The following is a 27278-nucleotide window of genomic DNA, read 5'->3' as shown; positions in this document are numbered from 1 at the left end:
AAATATTACCACCATTAAATTTGCAAACCAATATGTTTTATGTGTTATTGTGCCATCTGCAGACCCCAGCAAACTCCAGAACTACTGTCCCATCACTCTGCTACCATTTCCAGCCAAAATCCTGGAGAAAGTCATCAACCTCCAACTCACGCAGCACCTGTAAAGAAACAACTTGCTGGACCCTTCACAATCTGATGTAGAGCCAACCACAGCACAGAGACAGCCCTCATCACTGCTACAGACATCTGCACCCTGCATGACAAAGGAGAATCAGCTGTCCTAATCCTGCTGGACCTTTCAGCAGCCTTTGACACTGTCTCCCACATCACACTTATCCACCAACTTTGACAGATTGGAATCACAGATGACACGCTCAAATGGATTGCATCCTTATTCTCAGGGTGCACACAGAGAGTCTGGATCCCTCCATTCATTTTGCAACCCAAGCACACTATCTGCGGCATTCCTCAAGGCTCCGCCCTCAGTCCCAATCTCTTTAAAATCTACGACTCGTCTTGCAGACATCGTCAGAACCCATGACATTAACATAGTCTTCCATGCCGATGACACACAGCTCATCCTCTCACTCTCAGAAGACTGCACTACTACGAAAACTGACTTCACAACTGCATGAAGAGCGTCTCCACCTGGATGAAGAACCACTGGCGGAAGCTCAACACCAAAGTACTGATCTTGGGCAGACACACCTCCATCCGTGACGACTCCTGATGGCCAACACCCTTACTCCCAAAGATCATGTCCCAACCTCGGTATCATTCTGAACAGTAAACTCTCCATGAAACACGAGATCAGGGCAGTTGCCACATCCTGCTTCCACAACCTCTGTCAGCTCCACAAAGTCTTCAAGTGGCTCAGCACAAGAAAAACAGTGACGCATCACAAGCAGACTGGACTACAGCAACGCGCTTTATGCGGGTACCCACACCTTACTCATGGAAAGACTCCAGATGGTCCTTAAGTTAGCAGCAAGACTGATCAAAACCCTACCCAAAGGAACAATTTAAGGTGTCAATTAACGCTCCTAACCCACACCTACAAGTCCCTCCACAGCCTTGGTTCCGCCTATCTGAATCACTGCCTGAGGTTCCACCGACTACCCAGAAACCTCTGCTTCGCTCACTGAGCCCTTGCACGGGTACCAGAAACCAGACACTGCCACCCCAGAGGTTGCTCCTTCTCCTACTTTGCCGCCAAGTCCTGGGATGCTCTCCTCCTCCACCTGTGCACCTCTTTCTCCCTAACCAACCTCAGGAAGGAGCTCAAAACCTGGCTTTTCGACCAATACAGTAGCATAGTGTCTGGATATTCGTACGGGTGCCAAGCATCGCTCTAGAAATATAGATTAATTGATTGATTTTAGAGTCAGTGAAAGTACTGCAAAGGAAACATATTCCTGATGTTTTACTTCAATCATTTAAGTGTTCCATGTGAGCGAGATGTGCTGATATTTTTTTAATTTTTTTATTTTCATTTGTTTTTAATCAAGACACATAACACAATAGAAGTAAAAAAAAAAGCAGATAAAGGTTACAAAGGCCCCCCCATATGCAGTAGAAAAATATAAGCACAGGCAGTTCTCACAATATTAGGCTAGACTAACAACTCATCAGTGTTTTTCAGGAAATGGCTCTAACAGTCTTTAATGACTGCAGCAGAGAGTATTGTGTTTCAGAAATGATCCCCAGTCATGTTTCCCTTATTGTTATCCCACCTCACTGTAACAATCATACATGCCTAGTAAATGATTTCTTGCAACCTGGTAATCATTTAGGGCTAGGTGCTTATTCCATCCGATCTTGCTTTCTCCATTCCTTGGTAGTCCATCTAACATATTCATCTCTTTCATACCCCTTACCATATCCCTTGCTTAATTTGTGATGGTGTTTGCCACTGAGAACACATGCACTTATTTCCAACACTCCACCACATGATAGCACTGTCTTTCTTTTTTGACCAAAGCAGGCAGAAGAGTGTTGAAAAATAGAATGTACATTAAAAGTAAAACAATACTTCCTCATGCAGGACAATTTAGAGCTTTGGGTGACATAGAACAGACCAAATTGACATGTTGCACTTGCCTCCCGTAAACACCTTGGCTGTTGCACTTATTTACTTATTTTACAAATTAAGCATGGACGGTGAACCTGCTCTTTCTTAATCCTATTATGTTTGGTGTTGTTTGATAGAAGAAGAGTGGAGGAGCTTGCCCACTCCTTACTAGGCCATCATTGCCATCAATGTAGCAATGTGTAACTTCCCCTAGCAGAAAGAAAAAAGATCTAGCTGTCACCCAGAAGAGAGCAAATATTCATTAGCTTGCAATTGTACATATTCAGTTAAATGCAGTGCATCCTTTGAAACCTTCAGTTTCTTAAAATATTGGAAAATATGATAAAAGTAAACAGTGATATGATGCAAGCTCTACTTGTTTCAGCTATCCAGGGCTTTTGTGTTTACACCGATTGTCCTGAAAAGTAGGGCCATAGTCCGTGCTTAATTAAAAAGAAATAAGGTAAGGTGTTCATGGAAGGCAATTGCAAAATGATTAATCATCTGTCCCTGACAGAACTGCGATATGCCAGAACCACTGTTTACTTCTAACCATCCCTCTCCAACAAATTTGCCAATTTAGTCTAGTCTATGTCCCAAAGCCCTAAAAATGGCCTGGATGAGGTAATATTTTAACTTATATTCAAAACTCAACGGCTCTGCTTTGCTAAAAAATAGAAACACAGTGTCACCATGCTGTGGACTGTTGAAATAAGTGTAGGTGTTCAGAAATAAATGCCAGTGTGAGCACCAACATACACCTTTACAAATTAAGCACTGATCTTAGTTAAAGCCAAATTACGTGATTGTTAATGCTGGTTAATAATATAGCAGCAAGAGCCAACATAAATCTTGAGAGCAATTGTTTGCCCGTATGACCCTAGAATGTTGCTCACCAGATGTTCCAAACCTCCGGTGTTTTTTTCGCTGTTGTACTGGCCAAGCTGTCTTTTGAAGATGAATGTGAGAAAGTTTTCATCACTGGTTGTTTCATTGACATTTCTTCCCAGGTTTGAAGTAATGAGGCTTGATCCTCTTTAACCGTGGTTTGATTCTCGGATAGGGAACTGCAAGTTTCCTCATAAAATCCCTCTGCAGTCATATGCGGACTGCATTATGCATTTGCACCGCCTATATATTTGGCAAAGGTATATGATTGCCAGAAGCACCACCATGCATTGGCTGGGTAGAAGTTTAAAGGTGTTGCAGAAACACATTGCAACAAAAAGTGCATTTTCCATGTAGGAAAACCTATTTTATATATTAATAATAAATCACCCCTTATGTGACCTAATAAACCCACATTGAAAGGTGCTTGGTGAATAAAAAGAGGCACACTATATATTTAGAAAGTGGGCCTTTCTCAGTGACTGAAGGCTTAGTAGCTCTTTCCACTGTGTGGGCTGAGCTACATTGTCCTTAGGACAGGCCTAACTGTGATCATACTATTTATTTTCCATCTTCACCTGGCAAAATGATAAATCGTTCAAAGTTAATTTCAATTGAATTGTGAAACCTTAGGCTGCCTTAGCCAGAACTGGCTTAAAACCTGCCTTGCCACATCTCTAGAACTGTAAGACAAACCCTTGAATGAGAGTGTTAAAGACCGAGGGCAGAAGACAGTACCCTGCCTATGAGCCTATGCAGAAAAAATGTGTTTTATTTACCAGCCACTTAGAAGTGATTAGAAATGTGGAAGGGGTATCGTACAGCTGTTATACCAAAGGACAGCTTTGGTACTTTATCTTTTCATATGGAGATGCTAGAGAGGGATTCTCCTATTCATCCTCTACACCTGACTATATAGCTAATAGATGTCCAGTCTCCAGCTGCAGTGTAAAGAGAAACTGTATCTACCCTGTCAGGTGTGTAGAGCACTCTTCATAACAGCTGAAGAGTGGCCTTGCTGGTGGCAGATGGGTTATCTCAGTTTGGAACAGATTCGCCTGTGTAATTTTATAGTAAGGTGAAGAGGAAGTGCTGCAGAAGGAAGAGGGTATAGGCCAAGAAAAGTAGCCAGATTTTGGAAGGGAAAATTCTCCAATCATTGGCTACTGCGCAGGATAAGACTTACAACTTACCACACCTCCTCATAGCATTCCTGGATTTAGAAAGTCTACACCAGAAGAAGGAGGCTCTGCTGGAAATAATACTTCCAACATCTATTGACCTGCTCCAAGAAGGACTCACACAAGGATTACTGATTCCTGCTGGCACACAGGACTTGAACATCTCTCCAAAATTCAGGTAGTTAGCTTCCTATTTACCTGCTTCAGGGATACAGAAAGCAGACGGATTCCTGACTGCAAAATACACCATCTGCCTACAAAACTGCCCTAAAGAGCAAGATGTTAAAGAACTGAGCAGAATGGACTTTACCAGGAGTTGGAGTAGGGTGTGACTTCCACCTCATAATGACTGGTACAAGGTGATGAGACGTGCCCAGGATGCTTCCAATGAGGGCACGAAAAACAGGTTCATCCTGCTCTGAGCTTTTTTCAGCACTGAAAATGGGATCAGTGGGACCCCATAATAAAAATATCAGGCCTCATAAAGCCCCACCCACTAGAATATTTTGAGAGCTAGAAAATGACTAAGTCCAAGGATGTGGGGCTAGGTGGCAAATCTATCTTACCCACAAAGTGACCTCAGGTGTTGCAAAATCCACCTGTGTCCTGGTCAGAGCTTTTGGCGCCAAAACCAGGGGCTCTCACTATCTCGGCATTGCCCTGCTAAATGATTCTAACTTCCATTTCAGAGACTAAGTCAGAAGTTAAAAACTTTGACGAGGATGACCCACAACCTCTGCTCTGTCTCCATCAGCCTGAAATCACAACTAGGTTCTGGTTATCCACAAACTGTTGTTTTTCAATGGTGCTTTACTTTTACTAGAATTTAATAAATTCATATATTTGGTTCCTTTTATCTTATTTTGGTATCTTTGTTATCTTTTTGCTCAATAAGTTGTTCACTATTTTCTAAATTGATTTGAAAATTTTATTGTGTTGCATTCTTTACTTTAAAATTATTAGTTATGCATGAAGTTACCATGCACTTCTCTGGCTATTGTCTGCTGCTTGTGCTATAGCAACCAAGGGTTGCACATTTCCTTAAGAACTCTATTTCGATCTAACCAGATTGTGTTTATTAATTTGGTAAGGGTTACGCTCTTCAACTGAATAATCCCTTTTTGACACTATGGAATAAAAATGTATTAAAAGGTATCCTGTAAAGGTGCAGTCAGCCCTACACGTTAGATGTTAGCATGTTGCGGAATAGCCAAGCACACCATTTTCTTCACAATTTAAATTCAGTACCATGCATTTTATAAAAGCACACTTGCCGCTAAGAGCTTTGATAAAGAACCTGTATCACCTGAGGTAAAAAAATAAATCTTAGTGTGGAAGTTGGAATGATGAAGCTTGCCAGCAAATTTCCTTATACAGATATCATGGAATTTGCAAAGCCAGCATATTGTATGAGTTAAGAAAACCTGCATAATATGCTACAATATGCATTACAAAATGTGTTAAGTAGAGCATTATGGAAAATACCAAAGTGTGCTAAGACGTGAGTAGTAAGTGGTAGCAAATTCATTTCTAGATTATGCACGGTTATTTTCGTAATGTGCTGCGAAATGCACCATCTGCTACGGAATGTCCCAAACAAATCTTGTAGAAAACCCCATCCCCCTGTAAAATTGTCTTTATACCCTACCATATTTTGACAAATGTTATTAGAATCCATACTTTTAAGGTGTCACTTAAAAGGAACCAACAACAGTATCATTTTAAAGTGCTCTTTAAAATCCTTCAATGTTTGACTAATGCCGGTGGTAGAATGTAATGAAATGTACAATTTTGGCACGCTGTGCATCAAAATACAATTATGAATACCGACAATTCCCATCTGTTTATCTGGCCTAATGCCTTGTAAAAATCCACAGTTTGGCATAATTGCTAACATAATTCCTGAGAAGAGCCCAAACCCACTGTACGCCGGTCTTTAATTATGATCACGGTTCGGTCATGTCACTTACTAATATTGGGCTGTGCAATTTGCCTGCTATTAATTACTGCCAGTTTATATGTACCAATCAATGTCATTGTTTTCATCAGAGGACTGTTTCATGTCCCCAGCATTTTTACCGAAGCATCTAATCAATATTTTTGTTTTTATTGTGGATGTTGCTCCTTATTTTGATTGACACCTAAATAGTGTTCATTGCTTACAAATGATTGGAGGCCCTGTACTAGACTGGCCGCAGTATATGGTTTTCACTAGGAAATGATCAACAAAAAACATTCAAAGTCACAACAATTTTAGGGAAATGTATTTTAGAGTTTACGTAATGCCAAAAACGTAGGCAGTTATGAATTTGTGAACTAATATTATGCAACCCTACCTCAAAATTAAATTAACTCTTCTCTCATCGGGATAGTCTGCTGAAAACAGCGAGCAGCCATAGCCATTTGCTCCCTAAAAAAAAAGCCCTTGCAGGACCTTCTTTCTCATTAACACACTCTCAACAAACAAGTGCAAGGTCAGCATCATGCCAGCTTCTCTAGGGCAGCAATTTGCAGTTTAAATGAAGAACTATTGGCCCATTTTGGAATACCAATTTGCATTTCTCATTTCTTCACAAGATGAAGATATTTCTCTCTAGACATAGCCATATTGAATCTCCTATCGTAATACTCTCCTCCTTATCAATCTGTTGGGTTATGTTAACCCACATAAGAAAAGCCTTTACTGTTATCTTATCTCTAAATATAGCCATTAATTTAATTCACACATTTATGGTTTCTCTAGAAATTCATTCACCATATCCCCACATGTAACAACATTTTCAGAATGGTGCATATGTGGCACCTTTCCCCTGTTAACACTATAAATAAATAAGTAATTCTAATTTATGATCTGTGTGAAAGCTAAAATGATTTAGAAAGGCAAGTTATAAATATGCAAGCATATGTCTTTAATGTATAGCTGTAAGTGTAGAATATACCTCTGTTGAACTCTGTTTCCTTTCATGACATGTGGGTTCTTCATAATGTGTAGCTAATGGGGGTTGATGGGGAGCAAATCACTTTCAGTGGTCCATATTACCAGATAAATACGTATACCACTGGGCGTAATTTATCTAATCTGGCCCTTGGAATACTGTAATTGAAAAGGTCCCCCTTGCAGTTATCTAATGCCATACATCAAGACCTAATGACGCACCCACTTGGCATGTCTGTACATTTAAAATTCAGGCCAGGAGTTCTAAAGGCGTGTGCATATCCCGTTTCAGGATAAGGGGAGAATTGAAGCACACTGACACTATGCTTTACATATATCCAGTCATGAGCAGTAGCATCCAGAGTGGTGTTGGAGTGTGACCTTTAAAATTAATATTAACATGAAAGCTTGCAATATAATGTGTAATGAAGCTGCATAGAAAATGTGTTAGCATAGCATCAAGGTATACAATGATTAATGGAACTGACTAATGATGAATTAACCATGTACTAATGTATGACCTTGTATTAGCATTAGGGGTTGTATTAGGGTTTTGCTAAATTACTCATTAGGCCTTAGTTAGCAAGGGTCTGGGCCTAGCTGCCTGGTCTCATATTAACTGTGTTTTCCTAACATGCAATGTGCTGCTTTCCTGAAGGACATGAAGCTGTACTTTTCCAGAAGCTAGAGATATGTGTGTGTAGCTGTAGTAAATTCTTTCTCATGGGACCCGACTTGCTCAAGGAGACATTCTTGCCAAATGCAACAGTGTAATTCGTAACAGGTGCAAGGTTGCCTGGACTAAGAGAAGACAATGGAACTACTGACTGGAGTGTAAAGTGTATCTTTTCTTACCTGACATTCCACCCGATGAAGACGTCAATCACAGGAGCCAATTGACTGCATGAGAACTGTGTTAGGTGAAAATTCTAGTAAGGTGTGTGGAGAATTATTGGACAGAGATAATGATGCAGCAAATATTGCCCAATGGGAAATTAGAGACTTGTTAGACTGTTTTAATAGAACCGCATGACTCAAGGAGAAGAGAGCCACTTTTTGAGATCATTCTTCGCCATTCTTCATCATCCATTGCCATTCGGAGAGACTTTGGGGGTCATTCTGACCCTGGCGGTAAAAGGCAGTTACCGCATGTCAGAAGACTGTCATAACACCGCCGCGGCCGCAGTAACCCGCCAGGGTCATTCTGACCCACAACTGCCAAACCGCCAAAAACCCGACCTCCACTGAAGGCCACACACATCAGCGGTCAGCGATAAACTGGAGATGACCAAACCTCCACCGTCACGCCAACAGAAATACGCCCATGCCATTACGACCCACCAATCCACGCGGCGGTCTTTCAACCGCGATATCCCATTGGCGGTACACACCGCTGCGGTCAAAATACACACACCTTTACAAAACACAGCCACATTGGATAATTCAAAATACACACACCTGATACACATACAAACACCACTCCCACACAATCAATACGATATAAAACACACACCCACATCACCCACAAACCCCCACAAATCGAAATTCAGAGACAAGGCGCAATACACAGAGAGAGAGCACAGGGAACGCAAACCACAACACACACAGGAACCCAACATCATCCCCCACACTACATCTACGCACAAAACACCACACACCACTACACTCATCACCACAAACACCACCCCACACCTCATCCACACCACCCCATGGCACCCCAAAGACACCCCAGGTTCTCGGACCAAGAACTCAGGGTCATGGTGGAGGAAATAATTAGGGTAGAGCCCCAGCTCTTCGGCACACAGGTGCAGCACACCACAATAGCCAGGAAGGCGGAGCTATGGCAAAGGATCGTCGACAGGGTCAACGCTGTGGGACAGCATCCCTGAAATCGGGAAGACATCCGAAAGCGCTGGAACGACCTACGGGGGAAGGTGCGGGCGATGGTGTCAAGACACAACATCGCTGTGCAGAAGACTGGCGGCGGACCCCCACCCACTCCACCCGAATTCACAGCATGGGAGCAAGAGGTCTTGAACATCCTGCATCCTGAGGGCCTTGCTGGAGTAGGCGGAGGAATGGACTCTGGTAAGTCTAATCTCAACTACTTCCCACCCCCCAACCACCAGCATGCCAACCCCCACCCCCACCCTCACCCCCAACCCCCCAGCACATATCCTCCCTGCTAATGTCTCACCAGCACAACCCACCCAAACCAACACCAACCCCTGAATGCCAACACAAACCATGGACACCCATCACCTAAGCATGACCACTGCACATACCCATCCCACCCCCAAACCACCCTCACAACTCCTCCCACAAGGGAATGCCAGCACTGGGGGACAAGGGCACCCACAATTCGCACGCCATGGCACACACAGAAGCAATAACCATACTCTTTTACCCCTGCAGGGCCCGAACGCCAACACACCGGCCCGGAGGGTCCAGAAATGTCCATCCCACCCCCAGAACAGGCCCCCAGTGATGACAGCAGCTCTGTCGACTTAGAACCTGATGACCAGCCCAGACCATCGGGGACCTCTAGACAGTCGGTTCCCCTCAGGCAGCCACAGGCCACAGCAGACCTACCCCCCTCTGGAAAACCCAGCACAGCACCCACCCAGCGGGCCCATGCCTCTGTCTCCAGGACAGGTCAAGCAGCGGTGTGTCTACCACTACAGGGCACCCAGGGCAACCCACCACCCCAACAACAACAGGGACCTGGGGGCAGTGGTAGTGGGCACACCGTCCAGGGGACAGAGGCCCAGGAACAAACGGGAACAGGGAAGGCTGCTGTGCGACAGAGGGATGACAGGCCTAGGGAACCCACTGTCCAAGAGGCCCTCACCACCATCATGGGAGCGTACCACCACTCCCAAGAGACGATGGCGACGGTCCTGGCCAGGCTCCAGGAGATCCAGGCCATGCAGGAGGGCCAGTACATGGGGTTCCGGGAAGAACTGCGCAGCATCAGTTCCGCAATGGGTGCAATCGTGGTGGCACTCAACCAGATTGTCACCACATTGAGGGACCATGTGGCCCCCCAAAAGGCCCCTGCCACTAGCATGGAGGAAGAACAGCCCACCACCTCCGCCGGCGCTAGTGGTCAGGAGGCCCCGACACAACAGCAACGGCCCACCCGGACCCCACCCCCTTCAGAACATGAACCACCCCGCAAGAAAGGCCTGAGATCGAGGAAGAAGACAGAGTAGGATGTCAAGACCCCCGCCATGCACGGATCCCCCCGGATGTCATCCCACTGTCCCACTTGTTCACCCTGTCCAACCTTGAACTGCCCCTGCTCCACCTTCCACAGGCATATGGACAATGCACCTGTGCGAACGTGAGTCTGGACTCTGCCATGGACATGCCTCCACCATCACCCATCACCCTTTTTGAACTATACACCAATTTTTGCACTTCAATAAACACAATTATTGCACAAAAACCATCTGGAGTCTGCTATTTATTTTTTTAAACCAAATGTATTCGATATAACCAACCAAAAATGTCCAAATACATTGTGATGACAACATACCAGTGTCACACAGCGGTAGTCCATGGGGAAATAAACCAGAGGGCACTCCGTGGGGACCACATCACTGAAATAGGAAGGCAAATTCACAACTAAGTTACCATACATTGGGGTGAAAGGTCAGACAGTAGAGAGCCAGTACTGTTACAGATATAATAAAATGCAGGAGTAGATTCTTACCTGTGTGTTACTGGAAATACTGCAGTATCACTCTGTCCCTGTTGTCTGTGTCGTCCTCTTCGTCTTCCTCCTCTTCACTCTCCGCAGGCTTCACAGCGGCCACAACACCACCATCTGGACCATCCTCCTGCAGGAAAGGCACCTGGCGTCGCAAAGCCAGGTTGTGAAGCATGCAGCAGGCCACGATGATATGACACACCTTCTTTGGTGAGTACATTAGGGATCCACCTGTCATATGCAGGCACCTAAACCTGGCCTTCAGGAGGCCGAAGGTCCGCTCGATCACCCTCCTAGTACGCCCATGGGCCTCATTGTACCGTTCCTCTGCCCTTGTCCTGGGATTCCTCACTGGGGTCAATAGCCAAGGCAGGTTGGGGAAACCAGAGTCACCAATTAGCCACACACGCTGTCTCTGTAGCTGTTCCATCACATAAGGGATACTGCTATTTCGCATGACGTACGCGTCATGCACTGACCCAGGGAACTTGGTATTTACATGGGAGATGTACTGGTCAGCCAAACAGACCACCTGGACATTCATGGAATGATAACTTTTTCGGTTCCTGCACACCCGTTCATTGTCTTTTGGGGGGACCAAAGGCACATGGGTACCATCAATGGCACCAATGATATTGGGAATGTGTCCAAGGGCATAGAAATCACCCTTCACTGTAGGCAAGTCACCCACCTCAGGGAAAATGATGTAGCTCCGCATGTATTTCATCAGGGCAGACAACACTCTGGACAACACCCTTGAAAACATAGGCTGAGACATCCCAGATGAAATGGCCACTGTAGTTTGAAATGATCCACTAGCCAAAAAATGGAGTACTGACAGCACCTGCACTAGAGGCGGAATCCCTGTGGGTTGGCGGATGGGTGACATCAGGTCTGGCTCCAGCTGGGCACACAGTTCCTGTATAGTGGCACTGTTGAGTCTGTAGGTGAGTATGACATGTCGTTCTTCCATTGTCGACAGGTCCACCAGCGGTCTGTACACGGGAACATTCCTCCGTCTCCTCGCAAGTCCCAGCGGACGGTGCCTAGGAAGGACAACATGGATCACAGAGTCAATCAACCCACAGGTAAGTTCCCACAGCCTGCACAGTACACGAATCTCTCTAGATTGAATAGCTTGTATGAGTGTCGATGCAAGGCCTAGCCATGTGTGACGCAGTAGGAATTAAGCCATGTGGGCCCTTGAAATGGCGGCTGCCTGACCTGTGAAGTGTGACAATGTGAAGTGAGGTCATTGCGCTGGCGTGGCACGCCGTGGTGGTAGGCGGTCGAAGACCGCGGCGCAAAGCACCATTGGTTAACATTGAACCCTATGGGTTTCAGGAGCCAATGACGATGTGCGCCGGCGGTCGCGGTACGCACCGCCACGGTACGCACCGCCACGGGCGTGACCGCCATTATCTCTCTGCTTAATCACACGAGACCTGAGCATCCACAGGAGAGGACCTATACTGCAAGTGCTGCTGTGACCTCGGTCTGGAAGTGACAATGGCTGCTGCGACTGGGGAAAGGGCCCCCACCTTCAGTTCCGAAGAGTTGGAGAAGCTCGTGGACGGGGTCCTCCCCCAGTATGCGCTACTCTACGGTCCTCCAGACCAACAGGTGAGTACACGGGGCCAATGCATAGTGGGCAATGCCTGTGATGAGTGGGGTGGATGTACGATGGAGGGGAGGGGAGCGAATTACGAATGCATGGCACGACAGATGAGAGCATGTGCCACCTGGCAAGTTTGGGGAGGGGGGGCCACTCACATCGAGCATGCAGAAAAGTGATGATGTTTCTTTTCCCCCCCTGTACATGTCACATAGGTCAGCGCCCATCAAAAGATCGATATTTGGCGTGCCATCGCCAAGGACGTCCGGGCCCTGGGGGTCCACAACAGACGGGGCACCCACTGCCGCAAGAGGTGGGAGGACATCCGCCGCGGGAGCAGGAAGACCGCCGAGGCTCTGCTGGGGATGGCCTCCCAACCTAGGAGGGGTGCCAGTCGTACCTGTTTTTATTGTGGATGTTGCTCCTTATTTTGATTGACACCTAAATAGTGTTGATTGCTTACAAATGATTGGAGGCCCTGTACTAGACTGGCCGCAGTATATGGTTTTCACTAGGAAATGATCAACAAAAAACATTCAAAGTCACAACAATTTTAGGGAAATGTATTTTAGAGTTTACGTAATGCCAAAAACGTAGGCAGTTATGAATTTGTGAACTAATATTATGCAACCCTACCTCAAAATTAAATTAACTCTTCTCTCATCGGGATAGTCTGCTGAAAACAGCGAGCAGCCATAGCCATTTGCTCCCTAAAAAAAAAGCCCTTGCAGGACCTTCTTTCTCATTAACACACTCTCAACAAACAAGTGCAAGGTCAGCATCATGCCAGCTTCTCTAGGGCAGCAATTTGCAGTTTAAATGAAGAACTATTGGCCCATTTTGGAATACCAATTTGCATTTCTCATTTCTTCACAAGATGAAGATATTTCTCTCTAGACATAGCCATATTGAATCTCCTATCGTAATACTCTCCTCCTTATCAATCTGTTGGGTTATGTTAACCCACATAAGAAAAGCCTTTACTGTTATCTTATCTCTAAATATAGCCATTAATTTAATTCACACATTTATGGTTTCTCTAGAAATTCATTCACCATATCCCCACATGTAACAACATTTTCAGAATGGTGCATATGTGGCACCTTTCCCCTGTTAACACTATAAATAAATAAGTAATTCTAATTTATGATCTGTGTGAAAGCTAAAATGATTTAGAAAGGCAAGTTATAAATATGCAAGCATATGTCTTTAATGTATAGCTGTAAGTGTAGAATATACCTCTGTTGAACTCTGTTTCCTTTCATGACATGTGGGTTCTTCATAATGTGTAGCTAATGGGGGTTGATGGGGAGCAAATCACTTTCAGTGGTCCATATTACCAGATAAATACGTATACCACTGGGCGTAATTTATCTAATCTGGCCCTTGGAATACTGTAATTGAAAAGGTCCCCCTTGCAGTTATCTAATGCCATACATCAAGACCTAATGACGCACCCACTTGGCATGTCTGTACATTTAAAATTCAGGCCAGGAGTTCTAAAGGCGTGTGCATATCCCGTTTCAGGATAAGGGGAGAATTGAAGCACACTGACACTATGCTTTACATATATCTAGTCATGAGCAGTAGCATCCAGAGTGGTGTTGGAGTGTGACCTTTAAAATTAATATTAACATGAAAGCTTGCAATATAATGTGTAATGAAGCTGCATAGAAAATGTGTTAGCATAGAACAATAATGTACGTGTTTGAAATGTGCCCACAGGGAGTGGCCACCAAGGTATACAATGATTAATGGAACTGACTAATGATGAATTAACCATGTACTAATGTATGACCTTGTATTAGCATTAGGGGTTGTATTAGGGTTTTGCTAAATTACTCATTAGGCCTTAGTTAGCAAGGGTCTGGGCCTAGCTGCCTGGTCTCATATTAACTGTGTTTTCCTAACATGCAATGTGCTGCTTTCCTGAAGGACATGAAGCTGTACCTTTCCAGAAGCTAGAGATATGTGTGTGTAGCTGTAGTAAATTCTTTCTCATGGGACCCGACTTGCTCAAGGAGACATTCTTGCCAAATGCAACAGTGTAATTCGTAACAGGTGCAAGGTTGCCTGGACTAAGAGAAGACAATGGAACTACTGACTGGAGTGTAAAGTGTATCTTTTCTTACCTGACATTCCACCCGATGAAGACGTCAATCACAGGAGCCAATTGACTGCATGAGAACTGTGTTAGGTGAAAATTCTAGTAAGGTGTGTGGAGAATTATTGGACAGAGATAATGATGCAGCAAATATTGCCCAATGGGAAATTAGAGACTTGTTAGACTGTTTTAATAGAACCGCATGACTCAAGGAGAAGAGAGCCACTTTTTGAGATCATTCTTCGCCATTCTTCATCATCCATTGCCATTCGGAGAGACTTTGGGGGTCATTCTGACCCTGGCGGTAAAAGGCAGTTACCGCCGGTCAGAAGACTGTCATAACACCGCCGCGGCCGCAGTAACCCGCCAGGGTCATTCTGACCCACAACTGCCAAACCGCCAAAAACCTGACCTCCACTGAAGGCCACACACATCAGCGGTCAGCGATAAACTGGAGATGACCAAACCTCCACCGTCATGCCAACAGAAATACGCCCATGCCATTACGACCCACCAATCCACGCGGCGGTCTTTCAACCGCGATATCCCATTGGCGGTACACACCGCCGCGGTCAAAATACACACACCTTTACAAAACACAGCCACATTGGATAATTCAAAATACACACACCTGATACACATACAAACACCACTCCCACTCAATCAATACAATATAAAACACACACCCACATCACCCACAAACCCCCACAAATCGAAATTCAGAGACAAGGCGCAATACACAGAGAGAGAGCACAGGGAACGCAAACCACAACACACACAGGAACCCAACATCATCCCCCACACTACATCTACGCACAAAACACCACACACCACTACACTCATCACCACAAACACCACCCCACACCTCATCCACACCACCCCATGGCACCCCAAAGACACCCCAGGTTCTCGGACCAAGAACTCAGGGTCATGGTGGAGGAAATAATTAGGGTAGAGCCCCAGCTCTTCGGCACACAGGTGCAGCACACCACAATAGCCAGGAAGGCGGAGCTATGGCAAAGGATCGTCGACAGGGTCAACGCTGTGGGACAGCATCCCAGAAATCGGGAAGACATCCGAAAGCGCTGGAACGACCTACGGGGGAAGGTGCGGGCGATGGTGTCAAGACACAACATCGCTGTGCAGAAGACTGGCGGCGGACCCCCACCCACTCCACCCGAATTCACAGCATGGGAGCAAGAGGTCTTGAACATCCTGCATCCTGAGGGCCTTGCTGGAGTAGGCGGAGGAATGGACTCTGGTAAGTCTAATCTCAACTACTTCCCACCCACCAACCACCAGCATGCCAACCCCCACCCTCACCCCCAACCCCCAGCACATATCCTCCCTGCTAATGTCTCACCAGCACAACCCACCCAAACCAACACCAACCCCTGAATGCCAACACAAACCATGGACACCCATCACCTAAGCATGACCACTGCACATACCCATCTCACCCCCAAACCACCCTCACAACTCCTCCCACAAGGGAATGCCAGCACTGGGGGACAAGGGCACCCACAATTCGCACGCCATGGCACACACAGAAGCAATAACCATACTCTTTTACCCCTGCAGGGCCCGAACGCCAACACACCGGCCCGGAGGGTCCAGAAATGTCCATCCCACCCCCAGAACAGGCCCCCAGTGATGACAGCAGCTCTGTCGACTTAGAACCTGATGACCAGCCCAGACCATCGGGGACCTCTAGACAGTCGGTTCCCCTCAGGCAGCCACAGGCCACAGCAGACCTACCCCCCTCTGGAAAACCCAGCACAGCACCCACCCAGCGGGCCCATGCCTCTGTCTCCAGGACAGGTCAAGCAGCGGTGTGTCTACCACTACAGGGCACCCAGGGCAACCCACCACCCCAACAACAACAGGGACCTGGGGGCAGTGGTAGTGGGCACACCGTCCAGGGGACAGAGGCCCAGGAACAAACGGGAACTGGGAGGGCTGCTGTGCGACAGAGGGAGGACAGGCCTAGGGAACCCACTGTCCAAGAGGCCCTCACCACCATCATGGGAGCGTACCACCACTCCCAAGAGACGATGGCGACGGTCCTGGCCAGGTTCCAGGAGATCCAGGCCATGCAGGAGGGCCAGTACATGGGGTTCCGGGAAGAACTGCGCAGCATCAGTTCCGCAATGGGTACAATCGTGGTGGCACTCAACCAGATTGTCACCACATTGAGGGACCATGTGGCCCCCCAAAGGGCCCCTGCAACTAGCATGGAGGAAGAACAGCCCACCACCTCCGCCGGCGCTAGTGGTCAGGAGGCCCCGACACAACAGCAACGGCCCACCCGGACCCCACCCCCTGCAGAACATGAACCACCCCGCAAGAAAGGCCTGAGATCGAGGAAGAAGACAGAGTAGGATGTCAAGATCCCCGCCATGCACGGATCCCCCCGGATGTCATCCCACTGTCCCACTTGTTCACCCTGTCCAACCTTGAACTGCCCCTGCTCCACCTTCCACAGGCATATGGACAATGCACCTGTGCGAACGTGAGTCTGGACTCTACCATGGACATGCCTCCACCATCACCCATCACCCTTTTTGAACTATACACCAATTTTTGCACTTCAATAAACACAATTATTGCACAAAAACCATCTGGAGTCTGCTATTTATTTTTTTAAACCAAATGTATTCGATATAACCAACCAAAAATGTCCAAATACATTGTGATGACAACATACCAGTGTCACACAACGGTAGTCCATGGGGAAATAAACCAGAGGGCACTCCGTGGGGACCACATCACTGAAATAGGAAGGCAAATTCACAACTATGTTACCATACATTGGGGTGAAAGGTCAGACAGTAGAGAGCCAGTACTGTAACAGATATAATAAAATGCAGGAGTAGATTCTTACCTGTGTGTTACTGGAAATACTGCAGTATCACTCTGTCCCTGTTGTCTGTGTCGTCCTCTTCATCTTCCTCCTCTTCACTCTCCGCAGGCTTCACAGCGGCCACAACACCACCATCTGGACCATCCTCCTGCAGGAAAGGCACCTGGCGTCGCAAAGCCAGGTTGTGAAGCATGCAGCAGGCCACGATGATATGACACACCTTCTTTGGTGAGTACATTAGGGATCCACCTGTCATATGCAGGCACCTAAACCTGGCCTTCAGGAGGCCAAAGGTCCGCTCGATCACCCTCCTAGTACTCCCATGGGCCTCATTGTACCGTTCCTCTGCCCTTGTCCTAGGATTCCTCACTGGGGTCAATAGCCAAGGCAGGTTGGGGTAACTAGAGTCACCAATTAGCCACACACGCTGTCTCTGTAGCTGTTCCATCACATAAGGGATGCTGCTACTTCGCATGACGTACGCGTCATGCACTGACCCAGGGAACTTGGCATTTACATGGGAGATGTACTGGTCAGCCAAACAGACCACCTGGACATTCATGGAATGATAACTTTTTCGGTTCCTGCACACCCGTTCATTGTCTTTTGGGGGGACCAAAGCCACATGGGTACCATCAATGGCACCAATGATATTGGGAATGTGTCCAAGGGCATAGAAATCACCCTTTACTGTAGGCAAGTCACCCACCTCAGGGAAAATGATGTAGCTCCGCATGTATTTCATCAGGGCAGACAACACTCTGGACAACACCCTTGAAAACATAGGCTGAGACATCCCAGATGAAATGGCCACTGTAGTTTGAAATGATCCACTAGCCAAAAAATGGAGTACTGACAGCACCTGCACTAGAGGCGGAATCCCTGTGGGTTGGCGGATGGGTGACATCAGGTCTGGCTCCAGCTGGGCACACAGTTCCTGTATAGTGGCACTGTTGAGTCTGTAGGTGAGTATGACATGTCGTTCTTCCATTGTCGACAGGTCCACCAGCGGTCTGTACACGGGAACATTCCTCCGTCTCCTCGCAAGTCCCAGCGGACGGTGCCTAGGAAGGACAACATGGAGCACAGAGTCAATCAACCCACAGGTAAGTTCCCACAGCCTGCACAGTACACGAATCTCTCTAGATTGAATAGCTTGTATGAGTGTCGATGCAAGGCCTAGCCATGTGTGACGCAGTAGGAATTAAGCCATGTGGGCCCTTGAAATGGCGGCTGCCTGACCTGTGAAGTGTGACAATGTGAAGTGAGGTCATTGCGCTGGCGTGGCACGCCGTGGCGGTAGGCGGTCGAAGACCGTGGCGCAAAGCAGCATTGGTTAACATTGAATCCTATGGGTTTCAGGAGCCAATGACGATGTGCGCCGGCGGTCGCGGTACGCACCGCCGCGGTACGCACCGCCGCGGGCGTGACCGCCATTATCTCTCTGCTTAATCACACGAGACCTGAGCATCCACAGGAGAGGACCTATACTGCAAGTGCTGCTGTGACCTCGGTCTGGAAGTGACAATGGATGCTAAACTGGGGAAAGGGCCCCCGCCTTCAGTTCCGAAGAGTTGGAGAAGCTCGTGGACGGGGTCCTCCCCCAGTATGCGCTACTCTACGGTCCTCCAGACCAACAGGTGAGTACACGGGGGCCAATGCATAGTGGGCAATGCCTGTGATGAGTGGGGTGGATGTACGATGGAGGGGAGGGGAGCGAATTACGAATGCATGGCACGACAGATGAGAGCATGTGCCACCTGGCAAGTTTGGGGAGGGGGGGCCACTCACATCGAGCATGCAGAAAAGTGATGATGTTTCTTTTCCCCCCCTGTACATGTCACATAGGTCAGCGCCCATCAAAAGATCGATATTTGGTGTGCCATCGCCAAGGACGTCCGGGCCCTGGTGGTCCACAACAGACGGGGCACCCACTGCCGCAAGAGGTGGGAGGACATCCGCCGCGGGAGCAGGAAGACCGCCGAGGCTCTGCTGGGGATGGCCTCCCAACCTAGGAGGGGTGCCAGTCGTACCTTGACCCCCCTGATGTCCCGGATCCTGGCGGTGGCCTACCCCAATTTAGATGGGCGCTTGAGGACATCACAGCAGACACAAGGGGGTGAGTACCAGCACATTCAGCTATATTTGCGCGCAGTGGAGGTGCCTGGGTGGGGGAGGAGGGCTGTGGGTATCCCTAGGCCAGGGCGATTTCCGTAGGCTAGGCCCCTTCGTGAGGTATGGTCCTGTGCCCCCGCCCCCCACCTCTGTAGGGTGCCTAGTAACGCTATTCATGGACCTGTGTATTCTGTGTGGGCAGTTGTCGCCCATAGGATTGTAGGGCATTTCCCAGGGAATGAGTAGTGTACCCCAAGTGCACAGCGTAGTGCAGGGGGCTTCTGTGTCTGTCCTCTCCGCCAACGGTGTCCCCAATGCATGCACTCAACTTGTCTTTATTTCTCCATCCCCCCCCCCATTTTCTTTTTTTTTCGGTGAATGTGTGCATTAGCATCATCAGGCGGAGGAGAAGTGGCATCGGCGCAAGAGGGAGCTGCATCTCATATGGCCCCGGAGGGCCATGCAACGGACTCCCACATGACCAGTGAGACGGAGGGCGAGGGGGGCTCCACCACGGGGACCCGTGCAGACATCAGTGACACCGACACGTCCTCGGAGGGGAGCTCCCTTGCGGTGGCGGCAACATCCGTGCCCACCAATACTACAGGTACAGCCGCCACCCAGCGCACCAGCTCCGCCCTCCCAGCAGCCCCTCGGCCTTCGGCCCGTGCCCGCACGGCCAGGAAGGCGGCCATCTCCTTCGCCCCAGGCACCTCAGGCCCTGCCCCAGTCACCCCTGCTGCCCTCAGTGAGGAGGTCATTGACCTCCTGAGGACCATCATTGTTGGGCAGTCTACCCTTTTGAATGCCATCCAGGGTGTGGAGAGGGAGGTGCATCAAAGCAATGCATACCTGGAGGGCCTTCATTCGGGTCAGGCTGCCCATCAGCGATCGTTCAACGCTCTGGCCTCAGCACTGACGGCAGCGATTGTCCCTGTCTCCAGCCCCCCTCTTCTAACTCCCTCCACCCAGTCCCACTCCCCTGTTCCTCTGCCTATCCCATCCACACCTACAGACCAGCCTGCACACACCTCAACACCCAAGGGAAGCTCATCCAGACATAAGCACCACAGAACACACAAGCATTCACACAAGCAACATACAGATGCAGACATGCCAACAGCCACTACCTCCTCTGTGTCCCCCACCTCCTCGTCTCCCTCCTCCCTCCCTGTGACGTCTATACTCACACCTGCATGCACACCACCATCAGCCAGTACTCCCATCACCAGCACACCCTCCACACCAGTCCGCACACGTGCAGTCACCACCCCCACTGCCATGTACACGTCCCCTGTGTCTTTTCCCAGTGTGTCTGTCACCCCCGCTTCCAAACCACACAAACGCAGGCAGGCACCCAACCAACAGCCATCCACCTCACGTCTGCCTCCAGCCCAAGCACCTGCACCCAAAGACACCAGACTTGACTCTCCTCCAACCACATCCTCTTCCTCCACTCCCATACCCACTCCAGCTACCCTTCCCATGGCTCCTAAAAAACTAATCCTCTATAAACTGGACCTCTTTTCCTCACCTGACCCACCCCCTCCATCTCGTAAGAGTTCCAAAAACACCTCAGCCACCACCAGCCCAACAACTCCCAAGAACGTCGTGGCTGGTTTTTGGAGTCTGCCCTTTCCTTGTGCAGGGACATCGGCCAGCAGCAAAGGCACAGCCAGCCCCCCTCCCTGAGAAGAGGAGCAAAAACTGAAGGGCAGGCGCGACAGGCCTGATACGCCTGCCCCCAAGGAGGGTAGTCTTGCACCGTCACCTGCCACATCAGGTAAGGGAGCCAAGGGCCACGGAGAGTCTGCCAAGGAGGGCAAGGGCAGCAAAGCGCAAAAGGCAGGGAGCAGCCGACCTGGCCATGAGGGCCCCACCAGCCCCATTCCGGGGGTATCGGAGGAGACCCAGGGCCCCAGGACTCCATCACAGGAGGGCCCCGCAACGGAAAGGTCCAATGCTGACTGAGCAGGAAGTATTGGCCAGGTGAGGTTCACTCGAAACACAAGACAGGCACTGCTGAACAGGGCCCCGCCAAGACAGGCACCGCTGAACAGGTCCCCGCCGTGAGAAGCACCGCTGAACAGGGCCCCGCCGTGAGGAGCACCGCTGAACAGGGCCCCGCCGTGAGAAGCACCGCTGAACAGGGCCCGCCGTGAGAAGCACCGCTGAACAGGGCCCCGCCAAGACAGGCACCGTTGAACAGGGCCCCGCCGTGAGAAGCACCGCTGAACGGGGCCCCGCCGTGAGGAGCACCGCTGAACGGGGCCCCGCCGTGAGGAGCACCGCTGAACGGGGCCCCGCCGTGAGGAGCACCGCTGAACAGGGCCCCGCCGTGAGAAGCACCGCTGAACAGGGCCCCGCCGTGAGGAGCACCGCTGAACAGGGCCCCGCCGTGAGAAGCACCGCTGAACAGGGCCCCGCCAAGACAGGCACCACTGAACAGGGCCCCGCCGTGAGAAGCACCGCTGAACAGGGCCCCACCGTGAGAAGCACCGCTGAACAGGGCCCCACCGTGAGGAGCACCGCTGAACAGGGCCCCGCCGTGAGAAGCACCGCTGAACAGGGCCCCGCCGTGAGAAGCACCGCTGAACAGGGCCCCACCAAGACAGGCACCGCTGAACAGGGCCCTCCTGTCAAGCACCGCTCCGCTGGGCCCTCCTGTCAAGCACCGCTCCGCTGGGCCCTCCTGTCAAGCACCGCTCCGCTGGGCCCTCATCTCAAGCACCGCTCCGCTGGGCCCTCCTGTCAAGCACCGCTCCGCTGGGCCCTCATCTCAAGCACCGCTCCGCTGGGCCCTTCTGTCAAGCACCGCTCCGCTGGGCCCTCCTTTCAAGCACCGCTCCGCTGGGCCCTCCTGTCAAGCACCGCTCCGCTGGGCCCTCATCTCAGGCACCGCTCCGCTGGGCCCTCCTGTCAAGCACCGCTCCGCTGGGCCCTCCTGTCAAGCACCGCTCCGCTGGGCCCTCATCTCAAGCACCGCTCCGCTGGGCCCTCCTGTCAAGCACCGCTCCGCTGGGCCCTCATCTCAAGCACCGCTCCGCTGGGCCCTCCTGTCAAGCACCGCTGGCCCATTGGCAGGCCCGGTTCTGTGTCGGGCAGGGCTTCACGAGGCACTCTGCCCACCATGCCTCCTCCATGACCAGTGGACTCTGTAATCCACCTGATGGACTGTGGCTTTGCACCCCCCAGGATGGCACAGTGGGCAATCCACCCACTGTAGAGACTTGAGAGACTGTGGCTTTGCACTCCCCAGGATGGCACAGTGGGCATGGAGGCCCTTCGTGGATCTGGCGTCGTGGACTCATGTGGCTGAGGTGCCCCCCCTTCCCTTCCCCCTGAGGTGCCAGTATTTTATTTTTGTGATGCCCCAGCAGTGTTCTCTCCAATGGACTCGATCTCGTGTTTGGGCTTTGCCCATGTGTTGCTGCACATTGGCCCACTGACATTTGGACTTTGCAAAACTGTGCCGGACTTTTGCTACTTGTATAAATATAGTTCTAGATGTGTAATAATTCTTTATATATTGCTAAGTTCGCTATACTTAATTATTGATATAATATAGTTCTATTTTTACAATCATTGCCTTTTGTCTTTGCATTTTTGTTTTGGGGGTTTGGGGGTGTCACTCTGACTTTTCAATCTGCATTGGTGTGTAGGTATTTCGGTGGGGGTGAGGGTGGGGGTGGGTGTGTGGCGTATGTGTGTGCCCGTAACCTTTCCTCCTCCCCCCTCCCCTGTGTCGTAGGTGCAGTACTCACCGTTGTCGTCTGCGGCAACGTTCGTGATCCTGGAAGAAGAGCAGGAAGGCAATGGCTGGGAGGATGTGGAGTTCCGGTTCCATGCTGTCCCGATTCCGCGTGGAGTGTGTCGAGGTGAGCGTTTTCCATTGGAAATGTCTGTTTCCGCCGTGTTTTTATCGGCGGGGCTCCCGCCCCGGAAAAGGTGGCGGATTGGTGAGTCGTGATAGGGTGGGCGGTACATTGTCTGCCGCCTGGCTGTTGGCGGTGACCGCCGCGCTGTTTATTTGTGCCGCCGTGGCAGTCGGAGTGTTAAAGCGGCGGCCTGTGTTGGCGGTTCCCACCAGGGTCAGAATTCCTTTTTATGGACCGCCAGCCTGTTGGCGGGTTGGCCGCCGCTTTAACACTGACCGCCAGGGTCAGAATGACCCCCTTTGTCTTTAGCAGTCTGGTACTTTAAACCATCCTCATCTTACTCTTTGTCCAATATACACTTCTCCTCCTTATGAGGGAAGAGCTTTGTTCCTTACCTATGCCCTACTGAGACTTGTCTGTCCTATCTTTGCTGGTGGCGAATTGACTGATGTCCTGAGGATGAAGACTGACGCTGATTGCTGAGGCGTTTGAGGGGTAACTATCTGATGAAAATTGAAATTCTCTGTTTGCCTTTACTTTCTAGGTATCAACTGCTCTTTTGACAGAGGCCATAGTTAGATGTTTTTGCAAATTTGTGTTTTCCAAATTGTTTTGCATGAAGCCCAACATGCGTGTGCTAATTCGAGGTTAGTTAAGGAGTTCACTAATATCGGTTGCAAATAGACAAATGACTGAATTCTTGTTTGTTGAATAATGCATTAATGATACTCTGCTAAAGTTGATTCATGTTAACGTCGTGCTTCATTTTAAATGCTCATGATCTATGCTTTGATAAAGGTTTTGCTCTGATTACCAAGTTATAGTGGTTTTGATGTGCTTGTTGTTGTTGAAACTAATAAATATGATGTTAGATTGTAACTAATAGGGAATAAATATCCTAAACACATAGCTAGAATTGTATGGTTATTCATGGCTGAAAGGTCATGGTGCGTTCGCTTTATTGATCTACATTAAATGTTATTTATTAGCTTGATTGATTAGTTATTGTACATATTGATACTGTTATTAACATATTGATTGTGATGCTAAAAGATATCTCGTTCTGGGAAGTCTCCAAATGTGGTCAAAAGGTTCATTGGCCTAGACGTGTCTCCTTGTAAGTTTACTTATCAAGGTTCTGACGCGTTATCAGTTTTAGTAGCAGAGGTAATGGTTTGACCCTTTGGGGCCCCAGGACAAAGGACCACTGCTTGAAAATAGTTTTAAAGTGATGCAAACTGGAGAGATGATGTGCACCTAATTTCCGAATGACTTTCCCGGAATCTCGGAGCTTGATGAAGTGAGTTGGGTATGTTCTTGGCGTTCTAGTGATAGTGTGAGTGACGTAGGGTTTCAGCTTATGCATATCACACGTGAATTGGGAGGTTTGTGAGAATTTTAGGCCAGGTAATGTTTTAGTAGGAGTGTGCGTACTCCGCAGTATGAGAGTAGGGAAGTCAGCGAACTTCATGTGAGTGTGGTGCTTTGTGCTAAAAAATTGTCCACGTGGTTGTTGGTGATGTACGGACCCTGCGTGGTCTAAGACTCCGGAGTATACTGAGTAAGTGTATGAGACGCTTGGTTTATGTTATAATCTGTGCTGTTTAATAGGTCAGTCGGGCGTGGTTGATGAGTCGAGTTTGAATCAAAGTGAGTGAATGAAAACTTCGATGGAGATTTGGTGAGTTCTAAAGTGCACTAGAACAACCCATTGACAAATCGAGAGTAGAATTTGCGGGTCAAATTTTGCTTGCAAGTGCGGGATCTGAGAAGGAGGGACTAACAGCCGAGGCTAAGCAAAATCTCTGTAAAGTTCAGAAGCGTTTGTGCTATACTTTCTTGTAGTAAACCAGCAAATTTTAGTTTTATTAGTGCTCGCAATATATTGCATTAGTTTTGTGTGAATCGAGAGTGAGAGAGACAAGCCGCAAGACTTTGTCAGCCGCAGTGTGTGTGAGTGTGACATCATTGGAGCCGCACTGGGATAGGTCGGTTAGTGAGAAGGGTCGCACACGGATTGGCAGCCGTCCGTGAGAGGCAATTGGTTGAGAAGGTAAGCGAAGAGAGTTCTGGGAATTAAAGTTACTTTCTGATTCGATTGTTAACAAAATAAAAGACGCAAAAATGAAGTTTTTCAAGGCTTTAAAGAGCACTTTGAGGGGAGATGTGTACATTACCACGAGTGTAGGGGAACCTACACTGCCAGATGTTACACCGGCTTATGCCGTAATGGAGGAGAGGGGAGTTGCGCCATGTCTTTGGCTAAAGCAATGGTGCAAAGTGACAGAGAAAGAAGGGTGTTTAGCGTTTCTGGAGCACGGAACGTTCAATATAAGGATTTTGGAAAATTTGCAGAGTGTGTTAATTGAGCTAAAGCCACCTCCGAGGCCAGCACAGTTTGAGGCGCTAGCAATTTGGGAACTGATGGCAATATGACAACAGCAACAGAAATTTGAGAGGAGAATGAGGAAAGCAGAAAACACACTAGCGGAGGCTAGGTGGGATAGCACACAGAGGGTTTGGAGAAGAGAAACAATAGATGGAGTTAGGGTGTTTCCAGCAATAACTCAAGAAGGTGAAACCCAAGGAAGGAAAGCCACTTGTAAAACTGACAAGGGTTCTAGCAAAGAAAAGGAGACTAAGAAGTCCTGGGCAGAGGCAGATGACTCAGATGATGATGAGTTCCTTAAATCAGTTGCTAAATGACCGACCACCGCCATACGCCTTAGATGACAATAGACCAAGTACTAGTACATGCCCTGTAAGTTTGACTCAAAATAAGGGAACATCAAATACGGTACAGGTTAATACTGTTGCCACACCAGTTCCGGTTCAGAATAGTATTAGTGTGTCTACTGCTCCAGAGTTGCAACCTCAGTTACAGCCACCACAGGTTCAGAGGCTTTACCCTGATGTCCCAATATTAGAGACTACTACGAATTTGATGGTGCCCTCAGCTCCGGCATATATGAGGCCAAAGCTGATACAGACTGAGCCAACTCTACTTTTACTACCTCAGGTGCAGCAACAGATGATTTCAAATTACACTTTGGTCACAGGACCGCAGTCAGCCATAGCACCAGGAATGAATCAGGATATGGGAGTTAATGGAAGCAGGCAGCCGCAGGCCCCCATATCCTTACCCATTACAGTTGGTCCACCAGTACCATTGGATGCACAGACGAAGCCTAGTGTATGTGATCAAGGAATAATGACCCAAGAGGTGACAAGAGGAGGGTTTGTACGGAGCTCTCAAGGGATGACTCCAGTGGAACCGACATTCGAAAGATCTAGATCTCTGTTAGACTTCAGTTCGATTGGGGTTCCTCCAGATGCCATGAGACAATCAGGTTTGGGACTGCTGACTCCGCAGATCTCAAGTGCGAATGTACTGCAAACACCGATGATGCAGGCTGGAAATATCTCATTGCAAGGTTTAACTGCGCAACAACTGAATGAATGGTTAGACAAGTTAAACTCACCACAGACCACTCCTGCGACAACAGAGCGGTCGGAAAGAGAAGATTCCCTAAATTTTGTGAGGTTGGGCATGGAGGCAAATTAATTAGTTGAAGGGAGCATGGGAGTGAACAGGCTAGAGTCATACACTTAAGCAGAATTGAGGTATTTGTGCCCAAAAATAACCAGGGAAAGTGGGCAGGGTGCACCAGAGGTTGGCGAACCTGGCAGATAAATATGGGATAGATTTAGAAAATACCAAACAGAGAAGTTATAGGTTAGATTTTGATCCCAAAGATTTTGAACACATGAGGTTTACTGGGATGAAGGCACACCTCAAAGAGATACTGCAGAATGCACAAGTTTGGGGAGCATTAGAGAAATGGGAAGGCAGATGGGTGAAGAAAAGAGACAAATGGAAGAGTGACGGCATAGAGCAGCAGGCGAATGCCATG

The 27278-nt window shown here is 48.7% G+C and overlaps 1 protein-coding gene across 3 annotated transcripts in view; it reads left to right on the top strand.

The window, feature by feature from the left end:
* The window catches only part of CNTN1 (contactin 1), an 895734-nt gene that overhangs the window by 488597 nt on the left and 379859 nt on the right, over positions 1-27278 (top strand). The window lies entirely within an intron of this gene.

The sequence above is a fragment of the Pleurodeles waltl genome, chromosome 4_1 (genome assembly GCF_031143425.1).
Source record: "Pleurodeles waltl isolate 20211129_DDA chromosome 4_1, aPleWal1.hap1.20221129, whole genome shotgun sequence".
Taxonomy (NCBI): domain Eukaryota; kingdom Metazoa; phylum Chordata; class Amphibia; order Caudata; family Salamandridae; genus Pleurodeles; species Pleurodeles waltl.
The sequence above is the reverse complement of the archived record's forward strand: the minus strand, read 5'-3'. Positions and strand labels throughout refer to the sequence as shown.